This window comes from Erinaceus europaeus, chromosome 17 (assembly GCF_950295315.1).
Source record: "Erinaceus europaeus chromosome 17, mEriEur2.1, whole genome shotgun sequence".
Lineage (NCBI taxonomy): Eukaryota > Metazoa > Chordata > Mammalia > Eulipotyphla > Erinaceidae > Erinaceus > Erinaceus europaeus.
Window position 1 is genome coordinate 27,622,012 of NC_080178.1, and position 21,526 is coordinate 27,643,537.

General features: G+C 46.8%; 1 protein-coding gene across 1 annotated transcript in view; it reads left to right on the forward strand.

Moving 5' to 3' along the window:
• ABTB2 (ankyrin repeat and BTB domain containing 2) overlaps positions 1–21,526 on the forward strand; it is a 195,882-nt gene that overhangs the window by 157,088 nt on the left and 17,268 nt on the right. The window lies entirely within an intron of this gene.

A 21,526-nucleotide genomic window follows, 5' to 3' on the forward strand; every position in this document is an offset into this window, starting at 1 on the left:
GGGGTACAGGACACACAGCCTGAAGATGGGCTGTATTTTCTGATTGGTTTTATTTGGAGAATACACCTTTAAAATGTGAGAAACCCTGGTGAAAATGTGTATTCTACTTAATATTTTATGAATTAAAATGTTTTATGTTGCCCCAAACACCATGTATACTGGCATAGGTTTTATCTGGAGGCCACCAAGTACCCATCTGTGGCAGCCCAGGGAGCATATAAGATTGATCTTTAGGAAGCTCTGCTTCTACCATCATTTTACCACAAAGAAGCAAGGGAAAGGGCTCTATGGGAGCTCCATGGCGCTCCATGCCCCAAGGCAGAGGAAGAGGGTCTGAGACTTTGATCTAGAAAGTGGCCTTCCCAGCTCTTTGCTCCTACTGCCCATTGTCTTGGGATGGCATCAGTCAGCCCTGTGAGCACCATACCTGTTCCACAACCAAGCCCACTGTCCCACTGCATCTCTGCTGACTGGAAAGAAAGGTATGAAGGCAGATCCCTGCACCACATTCACTGAAAGCAGCTGCCATGGAAACATTGGAAAATTTGGAAACTCATGGTATGGACTGGGAGCTGGGAATGTGGTGACCCACAGACAGAGCACTAACAGCAGCACTGACACTCACAGCCCTGGAGACCTGGGTGCAAGATTCCACACGTCCTTGCACCGTGGCCACATTTACCCGGTGTTGACTGTGTGCCAGGCACTGCCTGACCCCCTTCACACATGGCCACTCACTGAATGGGCACAATTTGGGGAAATGGGTGCTGCTTACAGTCCCATTTCACAGAGAAGTCAGTGGAGGCCCAGAGAGACTTGGCACCTTGCCAGGCCACAATGGCTCTGCTCATAAACACTGTGCCGTGCCATCTGTCATTAGGAGACATGAGGCATGGTATTATTCTGAGATTCTCATTGTCATATTCTCTGGGAGAGGGATAGTGAATGCAGGGCTGAAGCAGTACGTGGAGGCCCAGGTTCGCAGGAGGAAGCATCCATCAAGAAAGTACGTCCAGAGTGCAGGCTCTAGGGCCCTGCTATTGGCACTTTGTGGTGAAGTTGTTATGGTTGCCAGAGTTGGCTGGGAAGAAGAAAGGAGGAAAGCACCTGAGGCCAGTAGGGAACGTGGAGTTTTTGACTGTTTGGGAAGGTCCAAGGGAGGCAGGAGACTTTTTAGGGCTGCTCAGCCTTCTGGCTATGACTGGCAGTTGGCCACGGGCAGACCAAGGTAGTGCTCCTCCTCAGGCACTGTGCCCAGAATCTTTGTGCCTACCCCCAGCTCTCCTCCTGGGAGAGTGCCCAGCCCCCAACCCTCTAAAGCACAACACCAGGGTTCCTTTCATAACCTGAGAAGCTTATCTGCATGTGATTGTAATAGTGGAGCATGAACAGTAACGTGCACATGTGTTTGTGTTTAGATAGCTCGTGTTTAAAAAACCACACTGTCTGTGGCACAGAGCACTAGGGGGCAAGGCATTTTTCCATGAATCATTTCAAATCATATTAAATACATGGGAAAGTGGTGGAACCACTGTTAGAAAAGAAAGAGAGAAAGAAAGAAAGAAAGAAAGAAAGAAAGAAAGAAAGAAAGAGAAAGAAAGAACCAAACTTTCAGATTTGGATTTTAAAAGGAGAAAAAGGCAGGCCGGCAAACTTCCCTACTGGTTTCTGCTATACCAGTGCTCACCGTGGTGAGGCAGATACTTGGTTGGCCCTTCCAGGGCCACTGAGCACAGATGCCACTAGAGACTGGACACGACCACTCTGACCCTCCCCAGAACTCTGGGGAAGACCTTCACCCACGTGCACAAGTAGCTGAGGATTGCTCAACCTCTGGGGTGACAGAACCTTGCTCTTCTGGGTTTGGGCCTGTCCTTCTCTGTGTCTCTCTCCCCACTCCCACCCCATTCACTCCCTGAATTCCTCTCTCCTTCCCATCTCAGGAGTACTAGGAGACTGGACCCTTCCAGAGTCTCTGGTTTCAGATGTTACTCAGTTTGAGGACTTTTTGGGTAAGGGGTTCCTGGGCCTCTCTGAGAGTAAAAGACTTCTTCCACATGAGGAGTTAGGAACTCAGTTTGGGGATATGGGTTTCATCATCAATAATGCCACTCAGACCTGAGCTCACAGATCTCTGCTCTGAAGAAATCCCCTCTAGTTGGGAGTTGTGTGTGATCACCTTCAGACTGGTAAAGACCACACATGCACCGCCCTCTGGGAAGCTCATTGGGCATTCTGTGCTAAGCCATGTGCTTATTTAGCATGTACCTCCCAGTTGGGTCTCTTCTAGGGGTTCTTCTCCTGAGTGCTGCCCATGCAGGTTTTGAGAGGGGAGACAGTGGGAGAGATAGTTATAGAAATAGCAGGAGCTCAGGGTGACCCACCAGTAGGACAGTTTTGCAAGGGACACAAAGGAACATCTATCCACTGTGACAATGAGCATCAAAGGAGAGAACATTGGATCAGAGACCTGCACTCAGATCCTGTCACCCACACAGGATCACATCTCATCAGCTGATGAATGGGGCTCTGAACCTGTCGTGAGGACCAAGTGAGATAGCTCACATGGAAGTAGTCAACTCTGTCTTGGTTTTTTGTTTGTTTGTTTGTTTTAATTTTTTATATTTATTTATTTTCCCTTTTGTTGCCCTTGTTTTTTATTGTTGTTTTAGTTATTATCGTTGTTGCTATTGATGTTGTCGTTGTTAGATAGGACAGAGAGGAGGGGAAGACAGAGAGGGGGAGAGAAAGATAGACACCTGCAGACCTGCTTCACCACCTGTGAAGCGATTCCCCTGAAGGTAGAGAGCTGGGAGCTCAAACTGGGATCCTTACGCCCGTCCTTGTGCTTCGTGCCACATGCACTTAACCCACTGCGCTACCACCCGACTCCCAACTCTTGCCTTTTTTTTAATTTAATTTTTTTTAATTTTAATTTCTTTATTGGGGAATTGATCTTTTACATTCAACAATAGATACAATAGTTTGTACATGCATAACATTTCTCAGTTTTCCATATAAAACGTATAAAACATTTCTCAGTTTTCCATATAAAACGTACAGCCCCCACTAGGTCCTCTGTCATCCTTTTGGACCTGTATTCTGCCCCCCCCCCCATCCACCCCAGAATCTTTTACTTTGGTGCAATACACCAATTCCAGTTTAGGTCTACTTGTATTTTCTCTTCTGATTTTGTTTTTCAATTTCTCCAACTCTGTCTTTTATCTACTGGTGCAGCTGTCTATCTTTACATGTATGACTTAAAAGAATTTTTAAAATTTCCTTATTATCTTTATTTATTTATTTATTGGATAGAGACAGCCAGGAATTGAGGGGAAATGGGAGGTGATGAGGGAGGGAGACAGAGAGACATCTGTAGCACTGCTCATCACCACTTGTGAAGCTTTCCCTCTACAGGTGGAAACCAGGGGCTTGAACCTGGGTCCTTGTACACTGTAATGTGTGCTTAACCCGGTGCACCATCACCCAACCCCATAGCATTCTTTTTCCCTAGGCTAGGCTTTTTTTAGAAAATATTTTGTTATTAATAGTTTATTACAAGAGTATAAGATTACACCACACCCTCACCAGTGTTATATCCCCTCCAACCTCCCAAAGATAACCACTGTAGTTCTGTTTTTTTTGAAAAGTCATGTAAATCAGATCGCTAGATTCCATAAGCTTTTTTTTTTTTTTTTTTTTTTTGTCATCACTGGGGATTTACTGCTCCCTGATGATTTTTTTCAGATACAGAGAGTCAGAAAAAAAGTGAAAGACACATCACCAAATCTTCCTCCAATGCAATGGGGGCTAGGCTCAAACATAGGTGGCGGACATGAAAAAGAAGTATACCACCCAAGTGGGCTATTTTACCAGCTCTGAGTTCTTCCTTTTAAAGAGCATTTTGGGGCAGGCGGTGGCACACCTGGTTGAGCGCATATGCTACAATGAGCAAGAACCCGGATTCAAGCCCCCAGTCCCCACCTGCAGGGGGAAATGTTCACAAGTGGTGAAGCAGAGCTGCAGGTGTCTCTCTGATTTTCTCTCCCTCTCTATCTTCCTCTTCCTCTCAATTTCTGGCTGTTTCTATCCAAAAAATAAATAGATAAATAAATAAATATAATTGAAAAAAAAAGTGGTGGTGGGGGGGGAAGAAGACAGGTCCAAAAAGGATGACAGAGGACCTAGTGGGGGCTGTATTGTTATGTGGGAAACTGGGGAATGCTATGCATGTACAAACTATTGTATTTACTGTCAGATGTAAAACATTAATTCCCCAATAAAGATATTTAAAAAATAAAATTTAAAAAAAAGCATTTTAACCTGCTTTTTATCTTCTTTGCCATCACTGTGCTTCACCAATCTGGCCAACCTTTTCAGATAGAAAAAGAGGAACAGGGGAGTCGGCCTGTAGCGCAGCGGGTTAAGCACAGGTGGCGCAAAGCACAAGGACCGGCATAAGGATCCTGGTTCAAGCCCCCGGCTCCCCACCTGCAGGGGAGTCGCTTCACAGGTGGTGAAGCAGATCTGCAGGTGTCTATCTTTCTCTCCTCCTCTCTGTCTTCCCCTCCTCTCTCCATTTCTCTCTGTCCTATCCAACAACGACAACAACAACAATAACTACAACAATAAAACAACAAGGGCAACAAAAGGAAATAAATAAATAAAATAAATATTAAAAAAAAAAAAAAAGAAAAAGAGAAACAGACAAAGGGAAAGACACCAAGCTTCCTCTAACATGATTGGGCAATGGTTTTGGAGCTGGATTGTACACATAGCAAAAAGCAGGCTAACTGCCCAGGTGAACTGTATTGCTGGTCTACTACATATCCTTCCTTCCTCTCTTCCTTCCTCTCTTTCTTTCTTTTTTTAAAAATATTTTATTTATTTTATTTTTGAGAGAGACACACAGAGAGAAAGACACAGAGAGGAACACCAGAGCACTGCAGAGCTCTGGCTTATTGTGGTGCAGGGGATTGAACCTGGGACTTCGGAGCCTCAGACATGAGAGTCTCTTTGCATAACCACTATGCTATCTACCCCCTCTTTCTTTCTTTCTTTCTTTCTTTCTTTCTTTCTTTCTTTCTTTCTTTCTTTCTTTCTTTCTTTCTTTCCTGCTGAGATAATACCTCACCCATAAGAAATTTCACCACTCCTGGAAAAACTTTTTCATTTAGAGAGAGAGAACAGAGACATCTGAGCACCAGAGCATCCTCCAGTGCCCTGAGAATGCCCGTGTGCTGCCAGTGCTCAACCCTGGACTGCATGTTTACAAGGTCCACATCCTACCCAGGGCGGGACCTCTCCAGCCCCTCTACCTGCTTTTGTTTCATTGTGTCTCCGAAAAAATTAGCACAGTGGGTACTAGCATTATCTTCATTTTATTTTTATAAGCTGTTTTGCTAATTATGATATTTTATTTGTATTGTCTTTCTTGATTTGTTGTGGAACCAAGAACCTCATGCACCCAAGGCATGGGCTCTATTGCTTAGTCACCTCCCAGATCCCATCTTGTCTTCATCTAACAAAACTGAACCGGAGACTGGGGTGGCTGGGCAAGGACTCCAGGTCTCTCTGGCCTTGAGCCCTTGCCCCAGTGCCAAACTACAGCTGTCCCAACTGCTACTGAGATGTGGTCCTGTGGTTCCTGAGACAAGCTGGGGTGGGTCCTGGCCTTAGAGGCCACGTCCTCCAGGACCACCCAGCTCCATCTGCCTCTCCTCTCCCAGGAAGCCTCCCACACTGCTAGAGCAGCTCTCACCAGAATTTTCCTGTGCCCTCAGGGGCCGCCTTGGTGGAAGCTTTGCAGCACAGGAACAAGCAAAATGAAAGGTCTCATATGCAGGGCATGTTATCACTGGGGACCAAACCCAAAAAGCAAAAGAACTTGCTGTCAGCTTGTGATCTAGGAAGGCAGGGCAACCCCCCACCCCAACCTCCCTGCCCTGCCAGGTATGGAATCCAGTGAACAGCCCTCTGCCTAAATGTAGCTAGCTGTGCCTGAAGACAGTGGGTTGGGTTCATGAGAACAGATCCTAGGCACAAGATACCTCCTGGGTCATGGTCCTCTGGGAGTGAGGAGTGTGGGGAGATTGGAGAAAGGCTGTGCAGATGTGCAGGGACAGCAGGGGTGTGCCAGCTGGCTAGAACACTGCTGGAAGAAAATATGATCAGGCAGAGCCCAGGGGAGAACACAGATGTAGAGAGGAGCTGAGGTATAGGGGCTTAGGTGGATGGATAGGGAACAGATTCTCTGCCTGCTAAAAGTGACCCCCTCTGCAGGTGGGGAGCTGGGGGCTTGAACCAGGGATCCTTATGTGGGTCCTTGCACTTTGTACTATGTGCAATTAACCCAGTGTGCCACTGCCTCCAGGCTTCCAAGTATATCTGCCACAGTGGTGGCAGCAACAGTGACAGAAAAACCCGACCCTTGTGAGATACCTGAAAATACTGGGACTGTCACTTGCCCATGCACCAATCCATTTGCTTGTCTCGGGCTCTGGCCCCTTGAGCCCCTTCCCAGTCTGCACAGCACCGCTGCATGGAGGGAGACCTGGGGCTTGTCATGTTCAGGTCCACAAGAAGTGTGGGGGCCTCACCAGGCTGATATGGCCTGGAGCCTTGAAACTGTGACTTCCTAGTCTGTTTAAAGAGAGAACTACTATTCAAAGAAGGGCATTTGAGACCAAATGTATCAGTTTCTGGTGTTATAACCTCCAGCTGGTGGATTAGTCTCTAAGCAGGGTCCTAAGACAGCTCAACCCTTCTGAGCACCTGTCAGATGTGGAGCCAAATGAGTTCACAGAACTGACTCCAGGATACAGCAGAGGCTGACCATTAATGGAGGGAGCAAAGCAGCATGTGCAGGAACCATGAGGCAAGAAGGGACATTGGGACAGAAAGAGCCACACAAGAGAACAGGGAGGCATAGTGCAGAGTGAGGTGAGAGGGACCCTAACCTCTCACGAGTGCAAAGAGTGCTTATCTGGGAGCCTGGAAGACTCTGCCTGGTTGGTTGATTTCCATTCACCCTTTTCCCAGCTGTTCCTACACAGTCCCTGGACCCGTGTTTTGATGCATTATTGACATCCAGGGTAAACTGTCCTCATTGATGTAGTGTAACAGTTCCTTATCTTTTGAGGATTACTTATTCATATATATGAGAGAGAGAACACCATATGTACCCTAGGAGGTGGCACAGAGGGTAAAGTGCCTGACTTGCAGGCAGGAGCTTCTGGGTTTGATCCCTAGCACCCAGAAGCTCCTGCCTGCAAGTCAGGCACTTTGCCCTCTGTGCTACCTCCTAGGGTACATATGACATCACTTGAAATGTAGTTATCAAGTGGTATCTGTGTTAGCACTACTACTAATACAATTACTAACCTTACTACTGCTAGTTAATGCAACTACTTGCAGATGCTACTACTAATTATAGCACATATTACAGATCACCTATAAAAAAGCAGATAGCACTCATTGTAAATGCTTTACTTGTTCACTTATTAACTTGTATTTCTCCTTGTGCTTCTGCTGGTCACTGGGAAAGGGATATAAGGGAACTAGAAAGAACGGCTTTATGTGATCGAGTGTCCAGCCAAAAAGGGATGCAAAAACAAGGTAGAAAGAAAAAAAAAAGAAACCCTGAGTGCAGCGAGTTGGGCGGTAGCGCAGCGGATTAAGCGCACATGGCAGGAAACACCAAGGACTGGCGTAAGGATCCTAGTTCGAGCGGCTGGATCCCTACCTGCAGGGGAGTCGCTCCACAGGTGGTGAAACAGGTCTGTAAGTATCTATCTGTCTCTCCCCCCCTCTGTCTTCCTCTCCTCTCTCCATTTCTGTCTGTCCTATCTAACACGACGACATCAATAACAACAATAGCTACAACAACAGTTAAAAAACAACAAGGGCAACAAGGGAAAATAAATTAATTTAAAAAAAAAAAAAGGACTGAATGCAGGATTTGGGTGGTAGCAAAGCAGGTTTAGCGCACGTGACGCAGAGCACAAGGACCTGCGTAAGGATCCTGGTTGGAGCCCCTGGCTCCCCACCTGGGAGTCGCTTCACAGGCAGTGAAGCAGGTCTGCAGGTGTCTATCTTTGTCTCCCCCCTCTCTGTCTTCCCCTCCTCTCTCCATTTCTCTCTGTCCTATCTAACAACAACAACATGAGTAACAACAACAATAATAACTACAACGACAATAAAAAAGACAACAAGGGCAACAAAAGGGAAAATAAATAAATAAATAAATAAAATTACAAAAAAAATTTTTAATTAAAAAAAAACTGAATGCAAAGCACTGGACAGTGTAAAAGGTTGAGTAAGACAGCATTTGGCTACCATGCCTTAGTCTCCTCTTCATAGTAGGGGAATAGCAGAGCTGACCTCATGGGGCATTGGGAGCACTAAGTGAGTTAATATGTACAAAGCACTGAGAGTAGATGGAGTTCAAGCACACAGAACAACTGTGCTTGGCTCACAGCAAGTGTCAGCTATCACCTCCATCATCATCAAATTCAAAAGGACCTTTGAAAAAGCTGAACAGGTGGGAGATGGCTGGGATCTTAACTGGACTTTAAAGGACAGGCAGAAGAGGAGGCAGGGACAGCCCTACCCCCACTGCCCTTGCTCTGGATCTAACTGTCATCTCTGTGGGCCTCAGTTTCCCCTAATGTAAAGGGAAGATCTGCTTCCTCCTGTAGGCTCCCCAAGTTCTGGAGGAGTGTGTCCCCGATACAAGTGAGACACCACAAGCATTCATTGTTCCATTCCAGATGCAGAAGGGGGGATGTTTCCCTCTAGATGAGCACTTTACATAAATAAGGAGCACCCACAGAGAGGCTGTGGCACTCAGCATAAAGAAGTGGGCTCGTTAATCTTTTGCTCAGCTTGCGAGAAAGTGTTTTCTTATCAAATAATAGAGATGATGGCATTGGTAGCTGTATGCTACTGACTTGTGGTTCCCTTAAATACCATTTCAAGAAGATTTGCAATGTTAAGCTCTTTTCTCTCTTCTCCTCTCCCTCTTTTTGTGCACTAGATTTCCATCTGCTTACCCAAAATGGAAGTAAATGAAATAAGAATAGCTACTGAGTGAATTAAGTACTTGTTTCCATGCACCCCTCAGCCCGGTACAGTCAGCAACCTCTGAAGGTCTGTGGAGCACATGGGGACTGTCCCCTGGCCCCCATTCCCTGTCCTCAAACCATCTTTTTGTTTTCCCCACTGCACCTTCCTCTGTTGGAAACTCCCTGCTTACAGATTTATTTTCTTGCTTGTCAGCTCCTATCCTCACCCTGCTAGACTGCCAGCACCAAGGACTGACCTTGTTCCTGCTATGTCCCCAGTACACAGAGCAGTTCCTGGAACTTAGTAGGCACTTAAATATTTTACTCAGCTTATTAAACAGACTGCAGACTCTTAACACCGGACCCTCCAGAATCAGAAAGACAGTAATGTGAAACTTTGACTCTTATCATTTACTTGCTGGGTATTTTGGAGCAAGTATTTGGAGTTTAATTTCTCAGGCCTCAGTTCCCCCAGCCTTAAGTAGAAGATGACTTGATCTACTTCCAAAGGCTTCTGTAGGCGCCCAATGAGATGACACACTTAAGAGCTTAACACGGTAGCTGCTATTGTCAGTACAATTGAAGAGGGTTGGGGAGACAGCATAATAGTTATGCAAAAAGACTTTCATGCCCGAGGCACCAAAGGTTCCAAGTTCAGTCCCCACCACTACCATAAGCCAGAGCAGAGTAGTGCTCTGGAAAAATAAATTGTTACTGAAGAGCTAAAGTAAGTTGTGTCTGATGCTTTATTAATCCACAGAGAGCTAGGGACGCAGGCAAGTGACAGAGAAGATGTTACAAAGGACTAACTAGGTAAGGGCTACTTTCTGGACAGAGCTGTGTACAAACTTTAAATTTATCCCAGCCTGCATACAAGGATTTCAAAGAAATTTAAAAACTAAATTCCCCCCATTGGCTCAAAAAGAACAAGTGTCTGACACTGTGAAGTGAACAGTGTACCTTGTCCTAGCTGGGTGCTTATCCACTGATTTGACTTTGGTGCCTGCACATATGAGCTGCCAGTGCCAAGCATTGAGCCTGGAAGTGATATGATTTATTTTTTTTACTTATTTTTATTTATTTATTTATTTGAGTTAGGTTTGTACAAACTATAATAGTTTAAACATAAAAGATTTCTGTATTAATAAGAATGGGGCTGTGTGGTGGCACACCTGGTTGAGTGCACATTAACAATGTTCAAGGACCCGGCAGGTTCAAGCCCTCGGTCCCTACCTGCAGGGGAAAGCCTTATGAGCGGAGAGGCAATGCTGCAGGTGTCTTGTCTCTCTCCCTCTCTATCACCCCCTTCCCTCTTGATTTCTGGCTATCTCTATCCAATAAAAAATAAAGATAATAAAAAATGTTAACATTTGAAAGTAAATATCCTTTTATTTAAAAGGGGGGGTAGAGGGAGAGGGAGATAGCATAATGGTTATGCAAAGAGACTCTAAAACTTGAGGCTTTGAAGTCCCAGGTTTAGTCCCCTATACCACCATAAAGCAGAGCTGAGCAGTGCTCTGGTTAAAAGGGGGGGGGGGGGGCAGAGTATTACTTTGGTGTGTGTGATGCCAAGATTTAAACTCAGGACCTCACACTTTCAGTTCTGTATTCTACTACTGTGGTGCCAAAATTTTACAGTCTGTAAATTACAGGACAACCACAGGCCTCTAACCAGTCCTCACAGTAGTTTTTAGAGGGGGACTGGACAGTGGTGCAACCAGTTGAGTGTATGTGTTTCCGTACACAGAGACCCTGGGTTAAGCCTCCAATCCCTTCCTGCAGGAAGGGAAGCTTCATAAACAGTGTTGCAGGTGCATCTTGCTCTCTGTCTCTCACCCCCATCAAAGGAAAAGGGGGGGGGGGAATAGCTCTTGCAGGAAGCTGTTACTGTATCCATTTACAGATGAGCAGACCTAGGTCTGATCTTGAAAAGGTAAGAGGAGCACCCCAGATCTCATCTGGAAAGAGGCAGAGCTGAGCTCAGGTAGGGAGGCCTGGTGATGTGGTGATGATTATACAGTGAAATCACATTGTCGGAGTCATGTCCCTCCACCTCCCAGGAGAAAGCAGACAAACCCTGGGTGCAGGTCTCTAGGTCAGTACCTAGAGCACCTCTTTCCTGACAGACTTGCCTTCTTGGGCTCTGGGTGGCCTACAGAGAGGGTAGATGTCTGTTCATAGCTGAGAAGGAGTGAGCCAGGGGTTGGGGGCAAACAAAGGAAGTGGAAGTTAACAGAGGATGGAGACAGAGTACAAGATCCTGGCCCAACAGATGACAGACAGGTACCCCCAGGGGCCACCAGGAGCCTACGACTTCCTTCCCCATTGTTGGGCCATAATTCTTTCAGGGAAGTGGGGAAAGGTGGGAATTGCCAGGCCTGGGGCCTCACGCCTTTGGATTCTTTTCTTAACACGAGCAGCAACAATCCCCTTTGTTTGTGGCAGTGCCAGGGTCCCAGCAAGCTGGGACTGGGAAACCCCATCTCAGAAGAGGATTGTTGGCTGTCCTAAAGGAGGCAGCTTCCGGGGGCTGAGTTGTTTGACTTCTCAGACGTGGTATCTGGGGGCAGGATGGAAACTGGTGATAGCTGGAGTCCAGCCCAGCTCGTTTCTGACCTGCTCCTACTTGCCTGCCAGGCAGCTCTGCAGATTCCCTCCTCCCACAAGATCAACCTCCTCTAACAGTACTTTTTGACCTGCCACCCATGCTCTGCTTTAGCATTCACAGATTTGGGGAAAGCAGGCTCTTAAGGAGTCTGGAAAAAAAAAAAAAAGGAGTCTGGGGCATATCTCCTATGGCCTTGAGGCCCAGCCTCTGACTCCTGCTAGCCTCAGGGTCTGATTAGTCTGTGGGTGCAGGGACTAGAGTGTGGCAGAGTGGTGAGAACCCCCTTTCTTGCCTCATGCCTACCTTCTATCCTCTGCCAGCTATAGCTCAGGGCATTTCATGACAGCAGTTGGGTCTTGGGCAAGAATTATCATCTTCTCTTCTTTTTTAGAGCCAGGTTGCCCTGGGCTAGCTTTGTGACTTTGGACATATGTCCAAACCTTTCAGAACCTTGGTTTCTATATTAGCAAAATGCAAGCTGGTACTGAGACCTCACAAGGCCAAATGGCTTTGTGCTTCCCTGGCTTGTTGCAGCCTCTCTGCTAACCACAGCAATGTAGCTTTGCTGCTCAGGGGCCAATGCCAGGGGCTTTTGTTTGTTTGTTTGTTTGTTTGGTTGGTTGGTTGGTTGGTTGGTTGTTTTTCCCTATGCCACAGTTGGAATGTGGCACAGAGGGAAGGCTCACTCCTGAAGGCTCACACCATCTAGTCCTATTCCTCCAGCTAGATTGGAAGGCCCTCCTGTTCACAACTTGATCCCTTTACATGTGTCTCTGTCAGACCTCAGAAGCTCCTTGTCCCTACCTCCTCTTCCTCCTACTCCTCCTCCTAGAAGTTTCTTAAAAGTCTGGCTGTCTGAATGGGTCATCTTTCTGCCTTAGCTTGTAGAGAGTGGAGAAGCCTAGAGTGATGATAGTCTCAGCTGAATGTGATTGGAAATAGCTACCCAGAGACCCTAAACAAAGAACAACCCCAGTCCCACCTGACTGCCAGCAGGTGTCTGTTAAGTAAGTAAACAGGATGGCTAAGCCACAGGGTCCCCATAAACCTGCCTTGCAGACAGAGGCTGACAAGTGGTGGAGGCACCCTGGGAAAAACATGGGTTTGAGCAGACTGGAGGTCCTCACCCATCTGGCTGCCACATGGCAAAAGAGATGTGGCCTCTTGTCAGCCGTTGCAGATGCTGAGCACGGGTGAAGAAAATGGGCCTCTTACTTGTAGCACAGTGAGTCTAATAGCAGAGGTGTGGTGGGTAGGCCAAGGAAACCACACCCCAGCAGAGTGTGAGGCCTGCTTTCACATCACTCCTCTCCCGAGTGTGGGCAGCAGTGAAACTCTGGGCTGTGGGACCAGCTGCATGGCCACCATTGCCAGGGAGCTTTGGCCTGAGAAGTGGGTCAGAAGCCCTGGTCTCTGGGGCACCCAGAGTCCTCCCTGCTGTGTGGGAAAAGGTGTCGGGGTGGTGGCCCATGTGCAGTCTCACTGGAATCCATGCCATCTCACCCACATAAGATGCCACCCTGGAGTTGAGCCCAGTTACCAAAAACAGATGGCTGTCCCCTCCACCCAGATTTGACCACATCTACAGACCCACATCTGTCCTCCCTCTCCCTGAGACAGCTCCATCCCAATATGCCAGCTATCTTCTCAGAAGTCCTGCCCACCCCCCTCTCCACTCCCCACTGAAAACTGTTTCTAGGTGGAAAATCCCCCTCTAAAACCCTTATCTTTTTATCTGGGAAGTATATTCTGCTTTGCCCCAAGAGAGCCATACACAGATACTCATGCTCCCAACAATGGGAGATAAAGCAATTCCTCAAGTCATATGAGCTCATGAGCCTGACTTGGGACCCTGCAGAGTGTTCTGGGGTTGTAGCAGCCCCCTGAAACCACACAAACAACCAGGAAGTTCTGCACTTAAACTCAAAGACTGTTTCCACATGGACTCTCAAGCTGAGGGAGGGAACCAGTCAGTGAGCAAAAGAAAAAGGCAGTGGTCTCTGCCTTCAGAGGAATGGACTTTTCCGGGGGAGCAAGTGGGCAGACCTCACAGAAACAATCTCATTGCGTGGGGTAAGTGCTGTGAGGAGGTCTTCATCCAAGTGCCCTATCATGAGGGCAACCAGATGTCCCTGTTTCCCTGAGCCAGGGTCCTACTTGCCCTAGTGCTGTTAATAATAAAACCCTTTTCCTTATCAAAAGCAGTCCAGTTTGGATGATGACTGTATGGTCTCTGTGCCTCATACTCGCTATCCCTAAGATGAAGGGACTGGAGGAGGGCTCAGAAAGGGGAAAGCTGCTAAACTGAGTGGCAACAGAATATATTAGTTAGGAGTCTGAATCCTTGAGGGCACTAGACCATCTCTCAGTTTGGCCACTTCTAAGGTAGCAGGCAAATGCCTCACCTCTCTCACCCTTTGTTTCTGCATGTGAAAAATGGAGGTTCTAAAAGTTTCTTATTCATAAAGTAGAAAGGAAAATTAAATGGGCACATGGATGTGAATGATGTAAAACTGGGCCAGGGCCAGAGAGAGAAAGCCCAGCAATAGTGCACCACACTGCACAGCGGGGACCCCACTTTCAACCCCTGGCACCATCATATGCCAGGGCTGAACACTGTTCTGGTCTTTATCCCTCATGAAAACAAATTTGAGCTGAGAGAGAGAGAAGAAGGAGGAGGAGGAGGAGGAGGGAGAGGGAGAAGAAAAGAGGAGGAGGGAGAGGAGGAGGGAGATAACCAGAATGTTACTCTGGCACATGCAACGCCAGGGATTGAATTTAGAATCACATGTTATTAAGTCCAGCACTGTAGACACTTCTGGGTCTAAATAAACAAATAAATCTTTTTTTTATTATTATTCCCTTTTAAAACACTAATGCCAAGTGTTTAGCAGCTACTCTGTAGCTATTTGTTATTAGCGTTTTCTGGGCTCCTCCCAGGTGCCCCAAATTGTCACACAATTCAAGTTCATCCCACTGCTAACGATCAGGCTCCTGTGGGGACCTGAAGGGCAGCCACAGGGAACAGGCAGGGACTTGGTTGGATTCTAAGTTTATATCCATATGCATGTGTGGGCACGTGGAAGCTTATCTAGTGCTTCTAATCTGTACCAGATGAGTTTAATTAAGAGTATTTCTGTAAGAGAAAGCCCTCAGCCCCACCTTTAACAGAAGTGGCCTGACAGCCCCCCACCCCCCAAGCTTCTGCTTTGGGTCTGTCCAGGTTCTGGGGTAGCTTGGTTGCTGAGGAAGGCAGGCCTGGGGGTCAGAAGGGAGACGCCTGTCCAGCTCTAACTCCAAACTGCGCCAAACCATTCTGGTTTACCAAGGCAATTCTAGAAAAATAATTTGTCCAAGATGTGAACTGGACTAGAATTGCTGCCTTTGTACTGGGAGTGGAGTCAGACTTCAGTGGGGACAATGTTGGCTTTATTTGACATGAGTGTCTTGGCTTGGTGTTAGGCCACAGGGGCTCTCCGGAAATCTCAGGGAACCTGTGGTGAGGTCCCCAGAGTGGGCATGGCTTCCTGGAGAAGCCTCTACCTGAAGAGCCAGCATTTGGTCAGAGAAAGCATGGCATCTTGCAGGTTAAGAAGGCCAGCCCTTTGCCAACCCCATCCCAGATCGTGTGGTGGCCAAGGGCCATACAGGCCGTTGAGGAGGGTGAACCCAGGGGAAGTTACCCCATCCAAACCTACTGTCTGGTAGTGGCTCCCACAGACGATGGGACAAAGGCAGAAGAAGAGCTGAGGGTTGCAAGTGGGAGAGGTTCAAGCTGCACCCCCTCTGCATCACCATCTGTAGCTTGCTGACTGCTCCCTTAGAAGAAGGTGCTCACAAGTAGGGCAAATGGAGCACGGAGGGAGAATTGGAAATCTCATTAGGGAGTGAGCCTAAGGCAAAATGACCTCCTCAAACCCTCCCCGCACTGGGAGTCAGCACATTGCCCAGAGCCCTTGCACTTTCAGCCAAAGGTGGAAGTTAAAAAACCACAGCCCAGTTCTCCCAGAGCCAGGTTTCCAGGCCCTGCCCAACCAGTAGGCACATCTGGGGTCTGTCCCAGTAATTATACCTCAGGAGTGGCTGCAGAGGGCATGTGCTTGTTGACCACTTAACCTGCTGGTTGAAGATAAAACACCAAGACCTCCTCATGACTGGGCCTCAGATCACCTCGCCTCCATTACAAGCCTCCACCCCACCTGCCAGCCTGACTTTCCCCGAGGCCCCTGCCCATTTCAAGGAAGAACAGAGCCTGCTTTGAGCTGGAAATTGGAGGTGTTTCCTGTGCTGTGTTGTTAAGATACCACTTACAGAATTGTAGTCCTAATAAATCATGCGCTTGCTGAGCAAGGCAGGTTTATTTTTTTTTCCAGGCTGCAGGGACCTCTTAAAACCAAGAAGCTTGAAGAAGTTTATTCTCTTGCTCTCTCTTTCTTTCGTTCTTTTTTTTTTTTTTTTTTTTTGACAGGGAAAAATTACTTTTGCAAGCCTGGTCCTGTAGAAAGATCGTATGGGCCTGTTGGACAGATATTAACTCACTGATATAATTAATTGAAAGAGAGCTGAAGAAAAATTGAGTTATGGCATGAGGGGTGGGCCTGTTGTTTCAAAACTGGCCCCCATGACCTTGGATGAGGCACATGACCTCACTGGCCACCCTCCCCTCCTTTAGTAAGTGAAGAGATTGGTCGGGAATTTTCCACCCTCTTCATGTGGAAGATCCATTTTCATTGGCGTATTTCATGGACTCTCTCACATGGCAACAGTTGTTCTTTCATGAACACAGACAAATGCCATCAAGTCATGACCCTACCAAGTGGGTTTGTCATGGCAGCAGCCCAACAGAGTGCATCTGTGGACATTTGTGATGGTTTAGGTTAGGCCCTTATGGCACTGAGGGCTGCAGGGGTGTAGGTCCCATGCAGTGATCTGCCCCCCACCCCCACCACCACATGTGCTAGACCCCCAGCCGCTGGATCTGTGTGCCTTGTCATAGCCCCTAGCCCTGGGCAGGGTTCTTTGACTGCCAAGGCCGTGGGCCTGCTCTGCCTGAAACAGTTTCCAGATCATGCTCAGCATAGTGGCTGCATTTGTTTTCTCTTTTATGAGCTGGGGTGGAGTGGGTAGTGGGCAGCATGCTGGCTGGTTTTTGCAAACATTACATGTTTATACTTGCTGGAGGGCCAGAATGGCAGAGAACTGGCTGGACTTGAAGAAAGCTGGAGCTCAGGCATTAAATAGGGCCAGATTCCTCTAACCGTTTTTGCTCTTATGTATTTCCTCTATCAACAGACAGTAAAATAGTAATCATAGCCCAACTTACTGGAGAACTGACCATGTGCCAAATGCTATGCTAGGCACTTTCCACACACATGGCTGGCTCTCTTGTGAGGTGGTCCTGCTTTTTATAGCCATTTTGCTGATGGGGCAACTGAGGCTGAGAAAGGTCAGGTAAATTGTGTAGGATCACAGCTGAATTCATTGGACCTGATTCCAGCCTAGGCAGGCTCTCTCCAGAACCTAGGCTCCTGATCACTGAACCATAGGTACAGCTCCTGTCATGTGAAGTCTGTGAAAAAGTAGAAATAGCAGAAGGGCTTGTTATAATGGACAGTGTCTCTCAATCATTTTCTTAAACCCTTGAGTAGAAAAACAAGTTCAGGGGAGGAAAGAATCTGGGGAGCCAGGCGGTAGAGCAGTGGGTTAAGTGCAGGTGGCGCAAAGCGCAAGAACCGGCATAAGGATCCTGGTTCGAGCCCTCCGGCTCCCCACCTGCAGGGGAGTTGCTTCACAGGCAGTGAAGCAGGTCTGCAGGTGTCTATCTTTCTCTCCCCCTCTCTGTCTTCCCCTCCTCTCTCCATTTCTCTCTGTCCTATCCAACAGCGACAACAACAATAATAACTACAATAAAACAGCAAGGGCAACAAAGAGAATAAATATTTTTAAAAAAATTTTTTTTTGAAAAAGAAAAGAATCTGCCCAAGATCAAAGCTAGTTCAGTTGCTTCGAAGACACTAGAACTTTCTCCCAATAGAGATGCTGTAAGGATTGAGGTAGGTAGGACACTCAGCTCCCTGGGCTGGGTAAGTGCATTCAAACCATATATTACTCACCATGGCACCGGCCAGACCATTTATCACCAGGGACAGATTCCTAGCTGCCTGCCAGCCCCAGAGCAGCCCAGTCTTCACTTCCTGCATTCATCTAAGTGGTTCTCAAAGTCTGATCTAGGAATCCTGGGGTCCCAGAGACATTCACAGGGTCCGAATTGCTTCAGTTGCCTTTTCATTCATTGTCTTTGTGAGAAAACACAAGCTCCATGGCATGGGGTAGTTGGATTGTTCTAACAGTTCTTGAGATGTGAGTTTTTGTGCTCAGATATTTTAACTTTTTCACCACTTTAGCTTCTTATACAGTAGATACTTTTTTAGATTCATACAAATTTTGTTTATCAGCACTCATTTTTCTTCTGCAGCAACAGATGCTGTAGAGTTGAGTATAAGGTGTTCTCTCCTTTTTCTATGTCGTTTTCAATTAACGTCCAGTAAGTGCTTACAATGTGCTAGGCATTAAATGAGGCTGAATAATAGTGTAATAGAATTTATATTTTAGCTCAGATGTCAAACACAGAGAGAAGTAGTAATGATGGAGTGGATTAATACCAGAATATAATTTCATGTACAGACTGCTGTAAGCTCCTTGTGAAAGGAGGCAGAGGCACATAACTTTAATATAAATCAAATAATTCTTGAGGGAGAGGAAAAGAAAAGGAAGAAGAAGATGCTGCAGCACCACCCCACCATCCACGGAGCTTCCCCAATATATGTGGTTCCGGGGCCTGAACACAGAGCCTCACTCACTGCATGCTCTCAACCAAGTGAGCTATCTCCTGGCAGAGAGAGAGAGAGAGAGACTGACTACCTTACTAAAAAAAATCAACAGGGGCCAGGGTTAAGTGCACATAGTACAAAGTGCAAGGACCCACATAAGGATCCCTGGTTCAAGCCCCCAGCTCCCCACCTGCAGAGGGGGTCACTTTACAAGTGGTGGAGCAAGTCTGCAGGTGTCTTTCTCTCTCTATCTCTATCTTCCCCATCCCTCATAATTTCTCTGTCCTATCCAAAAAAGCAAAAACAAAAAAAAATCAAAAAAATGGCCTGTAAGAGCAGTGAATTCATAGTGCAGGCACTAAACCCCAGCAATAACCCTGGAGGCAAAAAAAAAAAAAAATCAACACCCACCAACAGTAAATATTAGCAGTACTATAAATACTAATAGAATAACACATATAAACAAACAAACAAAAACCTCTGAGCTTCTCAATCATTTTTTTGTTTTGTTTTATTTTAACCAGAACACTGTTCAGCTCTAGTTTATGGTGTTGCTGGTATTGAACCTGGGACCCTAGAGTCTATTTCCCTGCCCTGATCTCCTCGATCATTTATAAGAATACAGAAGGGTTCTGAGGCCATAGCACCTGAGCACCATAATGTCTGACCCAGGAAAGGAGAAACTGAGTGGCAGAGGGACAGAACAACAGAGTTCCTCAGCTGTGCCCCCATCCCTGCCTCTGGCACTGCAGACACTTATAGTCTGGCACCAAAAGGCTTACAGTCACGTTCAGCTTTGGGGGCAACAAAAAGAGAGAAGCAGCTTTATCCTTTGCAAGGGAATAAAGCAAAAAACCTGGAGGTGATGAAATGCTACACATCATTCATTGCCAGCCAGAACCCTTGAAGTTCTTCCACCCTGCAATGAGGACACAACCAGGGTCTGTGCGGATGGGAATTTTTACAGGGATTTTCCAGGCTGTCCAGTAACGCAGTCAGCTTCACAGCGGGCCTAGTGGGCTAGTTGGAATTATCAGAAAGGAAATAGAAGCTTGGAATCCACAGGCCAAGGGACGTATGTTATGAGAATGTCCATGAATTGTCTCTTTACTTTCCCATGATGCAGGGTCTAGGAAATTAGGGAGATCAAGGAAAGAGGCCTGCAGGGGTCAGCTCAGGGACTGGTATGGCCTTGTTTGTGGTGGGCACTAGCCACTGCCCAAGAGGCCAAGAGATAGTTTCTCTAAGGTTGAGAGACAGTCTTAACCCTGGGGGATTTCTGCATGTTGTGAATATTAATCACCAAATAGAAATTACTCTGGGTGTTTTAGCAGGAAAGGATTTAATGCTGGGAGTTAAGTGCCAGCTGACTTACTAGGAGTCAAGGAGCAGGTCCAAGACCAAAGTTTGTTTCAGCATAGAAACTGGAATCCAGACCTCTTCATGATTGCTTTCAGTAGCATTGCCAGTGCCTCTGAAGCACCTGGGAAGATGGACAATGAACCCTAGAATGCTCTCTGGATGAAAGGGAGGAAAAGGAAAAGAAGAAAAGACCTCGTGTTTCTTCATCTGGCTTCTAACAGAAACAGGCAAAGCGGGCACAAAGGTGACCCTGTCTTGTGTCCATCCATCAGATTTCATACAGCTGCACCTTAATGGTGAAACCTCATTTACATCCAGAGCCTCAGCTGCAAACGATTCTGGGAAACATGGTTTTCATCTTTCTTTCTTCCTTTCCTTTTTTTTTTTTTTTTTTTTTTTCTGCCTCTAGGGTTATCACTAGGGCTCGGTGCCTGCACTATGAATCCACTACTCCCGAAGGCCATTTTTTTCCATTTTATTGGATAGGACAGAGAGAAATTGAGAGAGGAGGGGAAGTCAGAGAGGGAGAAAGAAAGACACCTGCAGACCTGCTTCACTACTTGCAACACCCCTACAGGTGGGAAGCTGGTGTTCGAACCGGGATCCTTCCATGGGTCCTTGCACTTCGTACTATGCGCACTTAACCCGCTGCACTACCACCTGCCCCCACCCTCACCCCCATTTTCATCTTTCTAGCTGAGACAGTAAAATGGAGAGTAAATGAGCCTATTTCCAGCATCTGACCCCCAAGGTTATCAGCATTTTTTTTTTCATTTGCCCCCTTGTAAGAGGCACAAAGCAAGAGGATGAATCATAACACCATCTGACTAGCTGCATAGTCTCCCAAGTTCCTTCTTGGATTTCCCCTAGAGCAGCTGGGAGATGCTGCTTAGAGCTGTAGTAGCAACTGCACTTGGCACTCTGTCTTGGCTGTTGGCCATGGCAGGGAAAAGTGGATGGCATCTCCACAAACCATCTATTTGTTTACACTTTCGTCTCCAATTCTGCTGTTTTAGATACAGGCTTCCCTCTGGATCAGAAGGACTGTTACAGAGACATGATTCATTGGGCTTGCCTCCTGCACTACAATGTTGGAATTGTAAACTTCAGACAAACTTGAGGAGGAGCTCAAATGCGCTTTTATTATCAAGCAAGATTGTGTAAAAAGCAGTAAGATTCCCAAATGGATTGTTCTTCCTTCCTGCATTCTACAAGTTCCACCACAGATAGGCTTAACCTCTCAGTTAAATGAGCCAACTCCCTGCTCTTGAAAATGCTGTGCCATTTTTGGATATATTTGCTCTACTCGGGCCCTGACACTTTGCCACACTTGTAGTCAGTCAGTTAGTTGTTCAGCCAGTGTTTATTGAGAACCTGTTTTGTCTGGGCTTGGTGCCAGCATGTCTTGGAGATGGCAGAGATGATGAAAGAAGCACATTCCTGCCCTGAGGAGGAACAGTAGGAGGAGAGGACATATTCACCACTGGAAGACAGACTGCTAATGGATCTTGGTCTAGAAAGAGATTATTCTCTACAGAGAGGGGACCTGGGTTCTTCTGGATGGACAGAGGTGGCACTGGAACAGAGCACTGAAGGAGAAACAGGACCTAGTCAGAGGTGGGGGCATCCAGGAATGCTGTGTCTGGTGGCCTAGTGTTTCC